The sequence below is a fragment of the Vombatus ursinus genome, unplaced genomic scaffold (assembly GCF_900497805.2).
Source record: "Vombatus ursinus unplaced genomic scaffold, bare-nosed wombat genome assembly UNPS02015358.1, whole genome shotgun sequence".
Taxonomy (NCBI): Eukaryota; Metazoa; Chordata; class Mammalia; order Diprotodontia; family Vombatidae; genus Vombatus; species Vombatus ursinus.
Window position 1 is genome coordinate 1491840 of NW_020955136.1, and position 16247 is coordinate 1508086.

Consider the following 16247-nt stretch of genomic DNA (forward strand, 5'->3'; position numbering starts at 1 on the left):
GTTATGCTCACTTCACTTTGCATTAGTTCTTGTTTTTCCACATTTTCCTGAAAGCACCATGCTCATCATTTCTTTTTTTGTTTTTGTTTTTTGTTTGTTTGTTTGTTTGTTTTTTTAGGCAATTGGGGTTAAGTGACTTGCCCAGGGTCACACAGCTAGTAAGTGTCAAGTGTTTGGTCTGAGGCCGGATTTGAACTCAGGTCCTCCTGACTTCAGGGCCGGTGCTCTATCCACTGTGCCACCTAGCTGCCCCTCATCATTTCTTATAGTATAACAGTATTCCATCACAATCACATACCACAACTTGTTCAGTCATTCCCCAATTGATTGACATCCATTCAATTTCCAATTCTTTACCAAGACAAAAAGAGCTGCTATAAATATTTTTATACATATAGGTCCTTCTCCTTTGTCTTTGATCTCTCTGGGATACAGGCCTAGTAGTGGTATTACTGGGTCAAAGGGTATGCACAGTTTTATAGTCCTTTGGGCATAGTTCCAAATCGCTCTCCAGAATGGTTAGATCAGTTCACAGTTTCAACAGTGCATTAGTGCACCTATCTTCCCATGTCTCCTCCAACATTTGTGATTTTATTTTTCTGTCATATTGGCTAATCTGATAAGTGTGAGGTGGTACCTAAGAGTTGTTTTTTTTTTTAATATTTTTATCCCCCGCCCAATTACATGTTAAAACAATTTTTTAACTTTTTTTAAAAAAAAGTTTTGAGTTCCAAATCCTTTTCCTCCCTCCCTCCCTGAGATGGTAAGCAATTAGATATGGGTTATACATGTTCAATCATATAAAATATTTTCATATTAATCATTTTGTACAAGACTCAAATAAAATAAAAAGAATGAAAGAAAGTTAAAAAAAATCATGCTTCACTCTGTATTCAAACAATATCAGTTCTTTCTCTGGAGGTAGATAGTATGCTTCATCATTAGTCCTTTGGGATTGTCTTGGATCACTGTATTGCTGAGAATAGCCAAGTGATTCATAGTTCTTCATTGAACAATACTGCTGTTACTCTGTATGACTTTTTCTACTGGTTCTGTTCACTTCACTTTATATCAGTTCATGTAAATCTTTCCGGGTTTTTCTGAAATCATCCTGCCTGTCATTTCCTACAGACTATTCCTTTTTTTTTTCTTTAAATATTTATTTATTTATTTTTAGTTTTCAACATTCACTTCCACAAGATTTTGAGTTCCAAATTTTCTCCCTATCTCTCCCCTCCCCACCAAGATGGCGTGCATTCTGAATACCCCTTTCCCCAATCTGCCTTCCCTTCTATCACCCCCTTCCTTCTCTTATTCCCTTCCCCTTCTATTTCACTGTAAGGCAGGATAGATTTCTATACCCCACTGCTTGTATATCTTATTTCCCACTTGCATGTAAAAACAATTTTTAACATTCATTTTTAAAACTTTGAGTTCCAACTTCTCTCCCTTCCTCCCTCCCCACTCACCCTCTTTGAGAAGACAAGCAATTCAATATAGGTTATACTGTGTAGTCATGAAAAACACTTCCATAATAGTTATGTTGTGAAAAACGAACTATATATTCCCTCCATCCCATCCCGCCCCGCCATTTATTCTATTCTCTCCTTTGACCCCGTCCATTCTCAAAAGTGTTTGCTTCTAATTACCTCCTCCCCCAATATGTTCTCCCTTCTATCATCCCCCCCTCTCTTATCTCTTTCCTCCCTATTTTCCTGTAAGGTAAGGTAGATTTACATACCCAATTGAGTATGTATGTTATTCCCTCCTTAAGCCAACTCTGATGAGAGTAAGATTCACTCATTCCCTCTTCCCCTCCACTGTAAAAGCTTTTTCTTGTCTCCTTTACGTGAGATAATTCACCCCATTCTACCTCTCCCTTTCTCCTTCTCCCTATATAATCCTCTCACCCTTTATTTATTTTTTAGATATCATCCCTTCATATTCAACTCACCCTGTACCCTCTATCTACATATATGTGTATGTGTGTGTGTGTGCGTGTGTGTGTGTGTATGTGTGTACTTTCTCCTTGACTTGGGAACTCTGGAATTTGGCTATAATATTCCTAGGAGTTGGGGCAGCTAGGTGGCACAGTGCATAGAGCACTGGCCCAGGAGTCAGGAAGACCTGAGTTCAAATCCGGCCTCAGACACATAACATTTACTAGCTGTGTGACCCTGGGCAAGTCATTACCCCATTGCCTAGCCACAAAAAATATTCATAAGAGTTTTCCTTTTGGAATCTCTTTCGGGAGGTGATCAGTGGATTCTTTCAATTTCTATTTTACCCTCTGATTTGAGAATATCAGGGCAGTTTTCCTTGATAATTTCTTGAAAGATGATGTCTAGGCTCTTTTTTTGATTATGGCTTTCAGGTAGTCCAATAATTGTTAAATTATCTCTCCTGGATCTATTTTCCAGGTAGTTGTTTTTCCAATGAGATATTTCATATTGTCTTCTACTTTTTCATTCTTTTGGTTTTGTTTTATAATTTCTTGATTTCTCATAGTCATTAGCTTCCATTTGCTCCATTCTAATTTTTAAGGAATCATTTTCTTCAGTGAGCTTTTGGACTTCCTTTTCCATTTGACCAATTCTGCTTTTTAAGGCATTCTTCTCCTCATTGGCTTTTTGGACCTCTTCTGCCATTTGCGTTAGTCTGTTTTTTAAGATGTTATTTTCTTCACTATTTTTTTGTGTCTCCTTTAGCAAGTTGTTGACTTGTTTTTCAAGATTTTCTTGCATCACTCTCATTTCTCTTCCCAATTTTTCCTCTATTTCTTTTACTTGCTTTTCAAAATCCTTTTTAAGCTGTTCCATGGCCTGGGACCAATTCATATTTTTCTTGGAGGCTTTGGATATAGGAGCTTTGACTTTGTTGTCTTCTTCTAGTTGTATGTTTTGATCTTCTTTGTCACCAAAGTAAGATTCTATGGTCTGAGTTTTTTTCCCTCTGTTTATTCATGTTCCCAGCCAATTATTTGACTTTTAAATTCTTTGTTAAGGCAGGGCTGTACTTCCAGTGTGGAGGGTGTACTGTCCTAAGCTTTAGGGGTTTTGTGCAGCTGTTTTCAGAGATACTTCTAGGGACCTATAGATTTTCAGTTCTTCCAAGGTGGTATGATCTAAGGAGAGGTGTTTATTTCTCTCCTGGCCTATGCTCAGGTCAGTGAGTGACCACAAGCACTCTTTTCTGCCTTGGAACTGTGAGGAGGACTCCCTCTCCACTGCTGCCACAAGCTCTGCCATGCCAGTGCTCCTCCTCATCCCAGGATTACCACCAAGGACTGAGACCTAGATCCAAGCACAGGCAAAGCAAGTGAATTCTACCTCAGCACCAGCAAAGATATCCCTGCAATCCCCCTCTAATCAGCCGCTCGACACCCCCACTGTCTGTGGGCCGAGAGCTCCAGAATCAGCTGCTGCCACCACCACCGCCCCAGGGCTGAGCCAGGACTGGAGCTGGACCACACTCCTCTCTCACCAAGGTCCGGCAGACCTTTCCTACTGATCTTCTAAGTTGTCTTTGGTGTTTGTGGGTTGAGAAGTCTGTAAACCACCACAGCTATCTGTGATTCAGTCCCCTGAGGTCTGCTCCAGGTTTGCTAAGGCCCGGTCTTTTCCTGTGCAGCCCACACTGAACTGTGCTCCTCTCCCAGACCAGCACAACAGACCTTTCCTGTCAACCATCCAGGTTGTCTTTGGCTAGAAATTTGTTCACTCTGTCTTTTTGTGGGTTCTGCTGCTCTAAAATTTGTTTAGAGCCATTTTTTACAAGTATTTGGAGGGGTTTGGGGGAGAGCTTAAACAAGTCACTGCTTTTACTCTGCCATCTTGGCTCTGCCCCGCCTCAGTTATTTTAATTAGCATTTCTCTAATCAATAGTGATTTAGAGCACTTTTTATAAGACTATAGACAACTTTGATTTTTTCATCTGAGAACTGCCTGTTCACATCCTTCAATCATTTACCAATTAAGGAATGATTTATATTTTTATAAATTTGACTCAGTTCTCTATATATTTGAGAGATGAGGACTCTATCAGAGAAACTTACTGTAAAAATACTTTCTCAGTTTCCTTATTTCCTTCTAATCTTGGCTGCATTGGTTTTGTTTGTACAGAACCTTTTTAATTTAATGTAATCAAAAGTGTCCATTTTACATCCTCTAATGCTCTCTATCTCATTTGGTCATAAATTCTTCTCTTATCCATAGATTTGCCATGTAAACTATCCCATGCTCTCCTAATTTGCTTATAGTATCACCATTTATGTCCAAATCAGGTACCCATTTTGACCTTATCTTGGTATACAGTGTGAATGTTTGTCTATACTTAGTTTCTGCCAAACTGCTTTCCAGTTTTCTCAGCAATTTTTTGTCAAATAATTAGTTACTATGTATTTCCCTCCATCTTATTTTTTTTCATGTTTATCCTTCTCTCTCTCTCTCTCTCCTTTCACAGTATCATTCCTCAGAGTGTTTTGCTTCTGACTACAGCCTCCCCCAATCTGTCCTCCCTTCTATCAGCAATGCCCTTCTCTTATCCTCTTGCATTCCTACTTCCCTGTAGGTTAAGACAGATTTCTATACCCAACTGATTGTAAACCACTTCCAATGAGAATAAAGTTCAAGTATTGCCTGCCACTCCTCCCATCTTTCCCTCCACCTTAAAAGCTCTTTTGCACCTCTTTTATGTGAGATAATTTACCCACATTCTACCTCTCCATTTCCCCCTTCAATCAGTTCATCCCTCTTTCTCACCCCTTAATTTCATTTTTTTTATATCATCCTATCATAGTCAACTCACACCTGTGTCCTTTGTCTATGTCAGGGGTGAGGAACCTGCGGCCTCGAGGCCACATGTGCAGCCATTTGACTGAATCCAAACTTGACAGAACAAATCCCCTTAATAAAAGGATTTGTTTTGTAAAACTTGGACTCAGTCAAAGGGCTTCACTGAAGACCCAGAAGGATACATGTGGACTCAAGGTTGCAGGTTCCCCTCTCCTGATCTATGTAAACTCCTTCTAACTGCCCAAATAATGATAAAGTTCTTAGGAGTTAGTTAAGTAATATCTTCCCATATAATAATGTGAACAGTTTAACCTTACTGAATCCTTTATATTTTCTCTTTACCTTTTTTATGCTTCTCTTGAGTCTTGTATTTGAAAGTTAGATTTTCTATTCAGCTCTGGTCTTTTCATAAGGAATCCTTGAAAGTCCTATATTTCATCAAATGCTCATTTTTCCCCTGAAGGAATATACTCAGTTTTGCTAGGTAGATAATTCTTGGTTGCAATCCTAGCTCCTTTGCCCTCCCGAATATCATGTTCTAAGCCCTCCAATCTTTTAATGTAGAAGCTGCTAAATCTTGTGCGATCTTGACTGTGGCTCCATGATATCTGAATGATTTCTTTCCAGTTGCTTGAAGTATTTACTCTTTGACCTGAGAGCTCCAGAATTTGGCTATAATATTCCTGGGAATTTTCATTTGGAGATTTTGTTCAGGAGGTGATCAGTGAATTCTTTCAATTTCTATTATACCCTCTGGTTCTAGGACATCAGAACAGTTTTCTTTGGTAATTTCTTTAAATATGTCTAGGCTCTTTCTTTGATCATGGCTTTCAAATAGCCCAATAATTCTTAAATTATCTATCCTGGATTTATTTTCCAAATCAGTAGGTTTTCCAATGAGATTATTTCATATTTTCTTCTATTTTTTATTCTTTTGATTTTGTTTTACTGATGTCTCCTGGAATCATTAGCTTCCACTTGCCAAATTCTAATTTTTAAGGAATTATTGTCTTCACTGAGCTTTTGTAACTCCCTTTCCATTTGGCCAATTCTGCTTTTTAAGGAATTCTTCTCTTCTGTGGCTTTTTGTGCTTCTTTTACCTTTTGGCCTATTCTATTTTTAAGGTGTTATTTTCTTCAGTATTTTTTGTACTTCCTTCACCAAGCTGTTGTCTCTTTTTTCCATGATTTTCTTGCATCACTGTCATTTCTTTTCTCAATTTTTCCTCTACCCCTCTTATTTGATTTTTAAAATCCTTTTGAGATCTTCTAGGAATTCTTTTCGGACCTGTGACTAATTCACAATTTTCCTTGAGGCTTTGCACATAGCTGTTTTAACATTGTTGTCTTTAGAGTCTGTGTTTTGATATTTCCTGTCACCATAGTAACTTTCTATGCTCAGGTTATTTTTTCATTATTTCCTCATTTTTTCCAGTCTATTTCTTGACTTTTAAATTTATGTGAAAGTTGGGCTCTGCTTCCATGGTGAAGGGGGCACTGTCCCAAGGTTCAGGTTTTTCATGCTGCTATTTTCAGAGCTAGTTCTAGAGGTCTATAAGCTTTCAGTTCTTCTAATGTGGTATGATCTAATGAGAGTCGTGGTCGCTGCTCTCCTGGCCTGTGCTCTAGTCTGTGAGTGACCACAAGCACTCTTTTCAACACTGTAACTGTGACCAAGGTCCCTGTTCCTGCTACTGCTCCTCCCCTTGTCCTGGGGCTCCAACCTGGAACCAAGTATGAGCAATGCAACAGAGTCCCACTCCCAGTCCCAGCAAAGGGTCCCCTGTAATCTCCTTTTGACCAGTTGTCCTATACCCTTACCATCTGTGGGCTGAGAGCTCTAGAAGTTTCCACTGTTGATTCAATTGCCCCCAAAGACCTGCTGCTGGATTGCCTGGGGCATAGCGTATATACGACTGTGCTCAACTCTCAACCCAGTGAGAAAGACCTTTCCTGCCAACCTTCTAAGTTGTCTTGGGCTGGAAAAATATTTCACCCCATCCTTTTATTAATCCCACCACTCCAGAATTCATTTTGTGGCATTATTTTAACATTGTTTAGAGGGGAATTTAGAAGAGCTCATGTGAGTCCCTGCCTTTTCTCCACTATCTTGGCTCTACCTCACCTCAGGTATTCTTAAAAAATGCTTGCTGACTAGCTTCTAGACACTGTTCTGAGCTCTGGTGATACAAATACAAACAAACAAGATAGTTCCTGCCCTCAAAGAACTTACATTCCTATAGAGGAAGACAATGCATGAAGAGGAGCTAGAAAGAGGTAGGGTAATATATAAGTATGATAGCAAAGTTTGAAAATGGTGTCCAGAAAGTGACTTGAAGGCCTCTTTCTGGTCTAGATAAGGAGAAAGGTCATCTATCAGAGCTCAGAGTGGTTCTAGGACAGAGGTCAAGGTAGAAGGGAGAGTAATAATAAGGATGATGATTAGAATGAAGTCAGTATGGTGTGAAAATGGTATGCTGAAAGTAACCTGGTAGTCAGATTCTGAACGAGATAAGGTAAAAGCTCACTTATCAAAGTTCAGGCTAGCTCCAGAAGCAGAGACTCGTGAGCTGAGTCATAAATAGAGCTAGAGGTTTAAAATGGACATAAGCAGGGAAAACATTCCAGGCAGAGAATGACTTGGTAGAGTTGTACTAAGAAGAAATGAAATGTCATGTATGGAGTACAGAAAGCAGACTAATTGGGCTGGAACACAGAATACATAGGAAGAGTAAGTGCAATCAGACCAGAAAGGTAGAACTGGAGCCAGATTACAAGGGGCTCTAAATGTCAACCAGATTAATTTATATTTTATCCTAGAGGCAATAGGGAGCCACTGGAGTTGCTTGAGTCGTGGAGTCATATGATCACATCTGTGCTTTAGAAGCATCTATCTAGCAGCTGTGAAAAGGACAGATTGAAAATGGAAAGAATGGATGCATAAAACATCATAGGATCATAGATTGAGAAAGAGAAGGAAACTTCAAAGCCATCTATTCTAAATTTCTTATTTTACAGATGAGGAAATTGAGGCACAAATAGGTTAAGTGACTTGCCCAGGGTCACATAGCCAACGTGGTGGGAGAAGTTTCTTGTTTAGCAGAGGTTTATCTTCCTTCAGGTGCCTTGGCACAATTCTAAAAGATAATTTTAAGGCCAGTGCTCAATCAGATTTTGCAGCATCCTCTTTCTTCAACTCATGTCCACTCAGGCACTGGCCACAGCCCCAAGGCCAAAGCACCACAGGAAACCACTCTTATTAATACCCAACTTCAAATGGAGGAGTGGTATTAAGAATGAAGCAAAGGTTGGGCAAAACTGACTAGCACAGTGCCCGAAGATGCCAGCTATTTGGCTTTCAAATGTGCACCAGCTGTGAGTGTTTGGATCTCGATAAGTCAGAGTGTGCTGGAAAGGAGACAGGATACTGCTGTGAAAATGCTTCCAATCCTTAATCTTAGCTCTGTCTCCTGATTTTCATATTTTCTCCCCATGGAGGTGGATAACATGTGAAGAAATAAATGCAAAAATCCCATGAAGCTCTATATGGGTTATCACTGAGCAATTTTAGGGCTTGGGCAAGAGCCTCCTTAACACCTCACTGTTTGCCATGGTCAGCCATTATAAAACACCACTTTCTTTTCTTTTCAGTAGAATTTGTAAAGAGGCCAATTTAGACTGAATATTTGGGGGGAGGGGACCCTTTCTAACAATTAAAAGGTGTCCAAAAAAGGAATGGGCCTCAGGTGGTAATGAGTTCCCTCTCACTGGCTTCCTTCAAACAAAAATTAGATGGCCCGGTTGGACATGCTATAGAGGAAATTCCTTTTGAGATACTATGGCTTAGACTAGATGGTCTATAAAGTCCCTTTCAGATCTGAAGTTCTGTCACTCTAATAAATGGTTATCACTTTATTAGCAACTAATCTTGTGAGACAGTGTAGTGGACAAAATGCTGGATACAGAATCAGAGGAACAGGGATCAAATGCCAGCTCTGCTACTTATTGCTTGTGCCTTTGGTTAATTTACTTACCTTCTCTGAGCCTCAATTCCTCCTTCTGTAAAATGAGGGTGTTGAACTAGACTTTAATCTCTGAACCAGTACTTAGCACTTTGACAGTTTATGGCCTGACACATAGCATACACTCAATAAATACTTGCTGATTGACTGTTTGCTCTACGCAGGGAAGAGAATGCATTCACAAGTCAGAGTCTGATGGTTCTGAACCATCTTAGTATCATAGACTGAAGACCACAAAGGACCTTATTGTTGTTATTTAATTGATTTCAGTCATGGCCAACTCTTCATGACTCCATTTGGTGCTTTCTTGGCAAAGATACTGGAGTGGCTTGCCATTTCCTTCTCCAGCTCATTTTAATATGAGGAAACTGAGGCAAACAGGGTGAAGTGACTTGCCCAGCATCGCACTGCTAGTAAGTGTCTGAGGACAGATTTTAACTCTTGAAGAGGAGTCTTCCTCATTCCAGGCCTGGCACTCTATCCACTACACCACCTAGCTGCCAAACAGGACCTTAGAGGTCATCAGATCCCACTTCCTCATTTTTACAGAGAAGAAAAATGAGGTCCAGGGCAGTTCAGAGACTTGTCCAACGTCCATACAGATAGTTTATGGCAGGGTAGGGATATGGGGGGAAATGATTCAAACAGGCTTTCACAACCACAAGCCCACTTCCAAGGTGTATTTGTGTTGATAAAGAAATAAAATATAACTTCTAATTTTCTTTTATTGCATTTTCATGAAAGGAAATAATTTAAATAGATTTGGGATAAAGACTTTATTATCTATTTATTCATTTATAACCATATTTGAATGTCAACATTAATACCATTTGCCAAATCCCAGCCTTTTGATGAAGGTGAATCTGTTCAACATAAATACCAAGAGACTCTGGTAACTAACCTGGATTTCTACCATAAAAATCCAGGGGCAGCTGTGTAGATCACCGTGTCCTTCCTATACTGTGCCATCCACTCTTCAATATACACAATGGTTAGGAGGAAAAGGGTAGGTAACAGAAAGGGTCAAACAAATTACAATCAGCCTTCAGTTTTATGACCTGTACTAAACACTTGGGTGGATGAAAGCATGCCTGAACTCAGGTTTGGGACTTGGGTCCCATACTGTCAAGAGGACGACAAATTAAATCTATTCTGCTTGGATCCAAGGAGGAGAACTAAGAGTAATGGGTAGAAACTGCAGAAAAGCAAATTTAGGCTTCACATAAGGAAAACTCTTGAGGAAAATTAGAGCTATCCAAAAGGGCTACCTTGGAAAATAGTGGGCTCACTCTTGCTTTAAGTCTTCAAGTACTTGTCACGGATGTAGTAAAGAGTACTCCTGTTCAGATACAGGTCCTTTCAACTCTGGAATGCTGTGATTCAGTATAGGATATTGAGGCATTTGCTAATTACCTACCCAGTAATTACCAAGGTAATTTTCTTCACCTTGGCTCAAAATATTTTCCTAATAAAGCTGTTCCAAATTGTAATGAGTAGTGAATTCTGAAATAGTGAGTTCCCAATCACTGAGGGTGTTCAAAAAGAAGTTAGATGACCCCCTGTTAAGGATGTTTTGAAGGGGATGTGTGCTCTGGTCAGGTTTGTACTGAGTGACCCCCAAGGTTCCGAGGAGTCTATTTCTGTCCAAACTGAATATCATACCATATACACGTAGTTCTGCCAAAACTGAGCTTGATCTTTGTGTGTGTGTGCTATTTTTGCCACTGTAGTGGGTGAAAGCTAGTAGCTTAGAGTTGTCTTCCACCTCTCAGATTACAAAGGAGTTTGAACATCTTTTCATGTGGTTAACAATAATTTGTATCTCTTCCTTCTCAAATTATTCATGTCCTTTCACCACTGCTCCATTGAGAAGAGTCCATTCTCTGTCTCACTGACACACACCAGCTTCTTTTATACCCCAGATTTTAGTATTTCATTTGAAATATTTAACTGCAAATATATCCTCCCCAACCTTTATCTTTTCTTTTTCATTTTGATGATAGTACTTTTCATCAATAGGGTTCTCATGTTATTCCTTGGATCTTCAATGCCATTGCCTTTGATCTCTAACCCAGCTGTGCTTTTTTCTGGACAGGACCCTATTCTTCAGACTATTTTTCCTTCCTCTAGGGGGCCATTACCAGTCATCCTGACTTATGTCTTGCCACTAGACTCTGATGACCCTGGAGGAGACAGTGAGGGTGATGACTTTGCATATCCCTACCTCATTTAAATTCAATTCACTTGCAAGTCAAGACATCACCTTCTTGAAGTCATTGGTCCTCTTTGAGAACAAAAGAAAACCAATAATCCCTCTTCCTCCTTCCCATCAACTCAAATTCAACAAACTTTGTAGTTTGTATTTACTTATATATGTGTTGTTTTCATGCAGTGGAATGTAAGCACTTTGATTAATATAATAGAGTAGCATTAGAGAGGTACAAATAAGGTGCAAGAGGAGTTCAAAAGAGGGAGGGATTAACTTTTAGGAAGACTAGAGAAAGCTTCATGAGGGCAATGGCATAGAAGCTGGACCTTGAAGGCTATTTAGAATTTCAATAGGAAGAGATGGAAAAGAAGGCATTCCTGGCTGGAAGAACCACTTAACAGAAGAGTGAGGGCCAGAATGAAAGAGGCCTATTGTGGGAGCAGTGAGGAGTCCAGTTTTGATGAAGCATAGTGTACATGTAGTAAAACAGTGAGAAATGAATCCCAAAAAGAAGACTGAGACCATATTGTGAAGTCCTTGATGTCTGGCTATTTACATTTGACTTATCTGGTAGGTAATTAATAACCACCGAAAGTTTTTAGCAGGAAAGTGACATGATCAGAGATATTCTTTAGAAAGAATAATCTATAGAATGGATTGGAGAGGAAAGACAAGTGAGGAGGCCATAATCTAGGTGAGAGGCAGGGTAGAGCTTTTACTATGATTGTAGCACAGGAATGGAAAAAAGTAATAGATGGGACATGCATTACTCTAAGAACACCTTCATTCAAAGTAAAGGGAGCTATGGCTAAAATTAGTCTAAATTACAGGAGAGGGAACAAATTAAGCCAAAAGCACTATCCAGTGACCTAGCATTCCAAAGTGAACAAAACCTAGGCCAAGGGAACTAACTCTAAACAAATTAAACGAAGAGAGTATAGATACTCTCACCCTAAGTAAATGCCCTTGGACAATTTAAACAATAAACAAATGCGTGAAAAAGAGGACATTGAGAGATATGGGCAACTCTAGAGAGAAACTGGGATACCAATGTTGAAATGAGTGATCAGTTTAAATAGCTCTAACTCTCTTTTATTGGTCAACCAGAGTACTGAAGAGAAGCAGCCAGGCATATCTACCACTTATCTACCTTAGACAGTCACCTGCAAATACACTACTAGCATGTGGGACAAAATGGCTTGGAATGGATAAATAGACTAAGCCCCTATAGCTAGCTACCATTGGTTAATTAGGAATGCCAACCTTTCTCCTAGGTGCTACTCTGTGCTATTCAGAGAAGGCTCTCAACATTCTCTAGTCTCTTCAGTCAGTAAATAAGTACTCTAGCTCTCTTCAAGGTTTACTTTGTGCCCTAGTATCACTATTGTAGGCACATGGGCCAGGACATGGGCATAGCTGTTCCAACAGGTGCTTATATAAACAGGAAAATCATGAGAGGCAGTATGGTGCTATGGAAAGAGCCCTGGATATGATATCCAAGGACTTGAGTCAAATCCCAGCTGTGTACTTCCTGTGTGACCTTGGTGAAATCATTTGCCTTCTCTGGGCCTCAATTTCTTCTTCAGTAAATAAAGGGACTGGACTAAAGGACCTCTGAGATCCCTTCTAGCTCTACATTATATGACTATTAATTTTGTCAAATTAAGTAACAAAGGATTGTAGGATTTAGAGCTGAAAGGAACCCTGGATGTCATTTAGTTCAACCACTTCATTTTACAGACCAGGAAACTAAGTGATAATTGAGGTTACTACAGTGCTCTATTGGAAATAAAACCTTAGTTGTGGAAAAGCTATTTTCTCAACTATCATGCTAAAATAATATATAAGATCATAAGGTCATAGATACACAGCTGGAAGAGATCTTCAATATCACCCAGTTCAACCTTTTTATTTTACAGATAAGAAAACTGAGGTTTGTAAAGTGGAAATGACTTGACTAAGGTCATAGATATGACCAAAGTGGCAATGCTGGGATTGAGTTATTTAAAAAATGGGACTTCAGCCAAGATGCTTCCTAAATGGGAGAAAGATGACCTAGTTCCTATCTACCTACCCCAGAAAAATTCTGAACTTCTCACCGGCCAGAACACCAATGACAAAACTACAGTAAGTGACTTCTTCTACATCAGAAGTACATAAAAGATCTTTCAGGAGACTAACAACAATCAGAAGGGGAGACCAAAAATGCAGAATAGCCTTCTGGTGTGAAAAGGATGTATAACATGTGAAACTTTGTGTCCATACGTTGCTTATAAGAAAAAACACATGAAACAGAAAGATATACACAAAGTTAAAATAAGAGGCTGGAGCAGAATCTCGTATGCTTCAGCTGAAATGGAAAAATAAAAGCTGGACAGCAATCATGATCTCAGACAAAACAAAAGCAAAAATAGACCTAATTTAAAGGGATAATCAGGGAAACTTCATTTTGCTAAAAAGAGTCCATAGACAATGGAGTAGTATCGGTTATAGAAATATATGTACCATTAAATGGCAGAGCATCCAAATTCTTTTTTTCTTTAGAGCATCCAAATTCTTAAAGAAAAAGTTAAATGAGTTACAGGAGGAAATAGACAGTAAAACTATACTATTGGGAGACCTCAATTTACCCCTTTCAGAACTAGATAAATCAAAACATAAAATAAATAAGAAAGAAGTTAAGAAAATTAATAGAATTTTATAAAAGTTAGATATGAAAGACCTCTGGAGCAAAATGAATGGGAATAGGAGTATACCTATTTTCAACTATACATGGCACCCTCACAAAAACTGACCATGAATCAGGGCATTAAAATTTCACAAATGTAGAATAGCTGAAATACTAAATGTATCCTTTCCAGACCATAATGCAATAAAAATTACATTAAAGGACCTTAGAAGCATAGATTAAAAATTAATTGGAGACTAAATAATCTTATCCTAAGGAATAAATTAGTCAAAGAACAAATCATGGAATTGATAAATAATTTCACTAAAAATATTGAATATAATGAAACAACATACCAAAATTTGTGAGATGCATCCAAAGCAATTCTGGGGTTAGGGAAATATATATGTGGGGGTGTGGGGGTGTGTGTGTATATGTATATACATATACACACACAAATATGTATGTATAATACATGGATGTATAATATATATTTGTGTGTATATGTATATTATACATACATGTGTTATACATACATATTTGTGTATATGATATAACCGGTTATATCAATAAAAGAAAGGAAGAACAGATCAGTGAATTGGGCATGCAACTAAAAAAAACTAGAAAAACAACTCAGAATATCCCCAATTAAGCACCAAAATAGAAATTCTGAAAAATCAAAGGAGATATTAATAAAATTGAAAGCAAAAGAAAAAAAAACCTCATTCAGCTAATAAATAAAACTAGTAGCTGGTTTTATTGTGGAGGGATCAAATAGATTAACCATTGGTTAATTTGAATTTTTAATGAAAAAAATCAAATTACCAGTGTAAAAAAGTCACACCAAAAAGATGAAGCAATTTTGTGTTTATATAAAAATACAGCCACTGGCTGAAAGCAAAAAGAGAATAAATTATAACAATCAAGTCCCATCGAAGTTTTCATTTCCATTCAAGGCCTTGGAGATAGAAATATATGTCATTGCCCAGGATTTTTTTCCCCTGTAAATCTATACAACTCCAACTGTGAGGACCATGTGATGTAAACACAGAGACTGTAAGTTTCTCCATTTATTCCTGCTTATAAACTCCTGATGCTTTCACTAATGACTTTAGAAAAAAAAATTTAGTAGCAACAAACAAAGTAAATACCCATTGGACCCCACATAATCCCTGTTCACTTTTGTGATTTATTCTAAAAGATCCTCCTGGAAAATTAGCATTATTCAAAATTGTTTAACGAATAAGTTCACTCCTCCCAACAGTGGACTTCCAAATCCCTTCTAGAGGGCACCCAACATTTCATCGGCCTTTTTGGTTGCAGCAATGCAATGGACTGATGCCTTCAAGGAATAATCCTACAATAACTCTCATAGAACCATAACTCAGGCAGAACAACTGAGGCATGACCCAAGGGAGTCAAAATCTAGAAGAGGCACAAGGAGCATTTTTAAACCTTCAAAAGCAAAGAAATACTTGAGCTTAGTATCTAGTTACCAAGAATAATTAGCTTAAAGTATGAAGATATCAAATGATGGCTTCCCCCTTTCTCCTTACCTGAAATCCCCCAACATGGGAATATTAGGTGAATTCCTGCCTAGCCAACCTTATCCTTTCAATCTTCTCCCTCTCCCCCCACAGTGGCAATCTCCCCAGCAGAAGCTGGTATTCCAGAGTTTTTACTTCCACACCTAACTGAACTGAAGGCACATTCTGGGTCGTTTAATTACGCTGAGCACAAAAATTATGAGTTAACGCTATAAAGCCTCAGGTAATTATCCTATGTTTAATAAGATCATACATCTAGAGCTAGAAGGGACTTCAGACCTGTCTATTTCAAAACCTTGATTTTACAAATGAGGAACTTGAGGTCCATAGAGCTTAAGGGATTTGTTCACGGTTACAGAGGTAGTAATCATCAGAGGGGGATTTGAACCCAAGTTTTCTGACTCTAAAGCCAGTGCTCTTTCCATTGGATCATGCTGTCTTCTAGAACAGTGGTGTCAAACTCAAATGGAAAAAGAGGCCATTAAACCATACATAAGGATCACTGCAGATTATAAACTGACTTAACATTAAAATATAAAATTATCTATGTCTTATTATGCTTTTATTTACTTTGTGAAATGTTTCCCACTTACATTTTTATCTGGTTAAAGTCATATTTGGGAGCATTGTGAGTCACATGCAACCTATGGGCTGCATATTTGACACCTCTAGTCCAGAGTCAATCTCTCAGAGCAATTCATTGTATGTATGGTACAGCAGAAAGCATGATAGATTTAAAACTGAAGAATAGGGTGCTAGGCCTGGAGTCAAAAAGACTTTGAGTTCAAAAAGATACTCACTAGTCTTGTGACCCTGAGCAAGTCACGTAACCTCCTCCTCCATTTCAATTTCTTCATTTGTAAAATGGAGATAATACTAAAAATACTACCATCTGTCCCTCAGGATTGTTGTGAGGATTAAATGAGATAATATTTGTAAACTGCTTAGCACAGTGCTGAGCACACAGTAGAGCCTTAATAAATATTCATTTCATTGCTTCTTAGTCTT